This window comes from Anopheles bellator, chromosome 1 (assembly GCF_943735745.2).
Source record: "Anopheles bellator chromosome 1, idAnoBellAS_SP24_06.2, whole genome shotgun sequence".
NCBI lineage: Eukaryota > Metazoa > Arthropoda > Insecta > Diptera > Culicidae > Anopheles > Anopheles bellator.
The window spans coordinates 17,045,128-17,047,240 of record NC_071285.1 but is presented as its reverse complement, the minus strand read 5'-3'; positions in this window follow the sequence as shown (position 1 = coordinate 17,047,240).

Here is a 2,113-nt window from a genome sequence, read left to right as displayed (position 1 = left end):
CTGCTCGTTCAACCAAACCAAAGGCCTTCTCAATTGTTTGCTTGTGTCACTCTCGTGACGAACCTTCCGGATTCACCGGAACGGAAATCCATTTCGTGATTGGATGGGATGCAAAACACTAACACGCGGCCCAAGATTAGTGGGGGCGCCCCCGGGCTATCGGCGGGTCCTTTCTTTGAATGGCGCATGTTTACGTTTTTCCGATTCTATCCACCGAAAAGCCGAAAGAAACACACGCCGGACGAACGCCGCAACGGAATGGCTGCCGGTTGCCGGTGAAGCCGACGGCCGGAATTACATCGATTTCTCGATTTCTTGATATTAATCTACTTTATGCGAAAACTTTTCCGTCGCACGGTGGCGGCGAAGGATTTGTCCCGTACAGCTTTGTTCCGGGTTCCGTCCGGGGCCCTTTTCCGGGGGCCGTTTTTGTCAATCTTCTCACCACCTCAGCGCGTGGGAAAAGCTTAAGAAACGCAAAAGCAAAATGGTATTGATCGTTGCGTGGATAGTGGTGGGCCGGAGTGGCTCGGAGATCCAATCGTAACGGAAACGGAAAGGCACACGACCGACCGACCGAGTGTTGGATCTCTTCTTGGGGACACAAAGCCGGAAACCGGTAATTCTTTATCGAACTCGTAATTCGTTGTGTTCTCCGAAGACGCTCCGAGGTTGGCCCTCGGGGCGACCATTCCGTTTTAGGAAGGAAAGATTGGAAGGACTTTTCCGAGGAGTGTTTTTCTTTCGCCTTTGTCAGACCACTCGGCTGTGAGTGTTCAGAGTTTGGTGAGGATAGTTTCGAGAGCCGGAACCACAATACGTTCCGTGGCGTTGTAATAAATGGTGAGGCTGGCGGCTTACTGTAAGTGCCCGTGTCCTGTGCTTTGTGGAAAATTAGGCTCATTGTTATAGTTTCTGCCACAAGAAGAGCTTCCCATCCATTCGATGGGAACAGGTTCGATGCAAAGTTTATGCCGTCCGTCGGAGTGAATCTTTAATCCCGAACCAATCCACTAATAGCTTTTTGGGTGGCTGAAAAATGACATCCTGTCACACTCCGTCGGTGCAGTGCTAATGTCGCGCCAGACGTCTAACTCAATTGTCTTCGGCACGACGGAACGATTCCACGGCGTGCAAGTCGAGCGACGATCATTACTCTTCATTTTACAATTCGTAACTTTTGCACTCAAACTTTTTGCCTGGACCTTTCTTCCCCGATCCCCATAAAGGAAAACTCATTAATTCACCACGAAACGCGGAACTGGGCGACCTGGGCGATTTCCACTTCATCATTCCGTTTGGTTCCATTTGACGCGTGCGAAAATGTGATTTGTTAATTCATCAAAACGTCACACCGCCCAGTGGGGACATTCCCAGGGCTCGTCGAAGCGGCGGGTCGGATTTACCGTCGCTAGCGCACTCCGATAAAAGAACCACAAATTGGAACGAAAACCCATTAAACTGCTTTTGATGCCACCACCAAGACCGGAGCAAAGAGAGCGCGCGCGCATAAAATTACATTCGAATGCTTCACCGGCAGCAGAAGTTCGCCATTCGCCCGGCAGAGTATGCACCTTCCGGCTTGGCTTTTCTTTTGTGACATCGCCAAATTAAATTCGCGCAAAGGCGACTGACGGCGAAACTGCTCCTTCAAAGCCTTCAAAGCGGGGTTTCCGGCCCGAATGCAATCGGCCCCCCGGCATCTGTGGCCGGATCTTTGAGGAACCTACGCTCACATGACAACGTTACGGAAAGTGAGTTCGCGTGAATGATTTTCCTGAAATGGCACCACCCTGATGGCGTATTAGGTTCGATTGAATGCGCTCGAAATATTCCGGTCCCTTTCCGAGCCCACAAGGGTCCACACCCCAAGATGATCTTTTGTGGAGCGATACACGCGAGGAACGGAAGCGAGAAAGGGACGGGGCCGTGGCCTTGGGGCCATGCATGCGGAAAGTGCATTCAGATTTCCCGAAGACATCCCTTTGTGCCAGTAATGTTAGTAATATTGATCGGCATCAGTTCCGTACAGAAGTGCACCGATGCGCATGAATAATATCGGCTGCGCTGCTCACTTTAAATTAATCCACCTTTCAATACGCTCAAGGAGAGA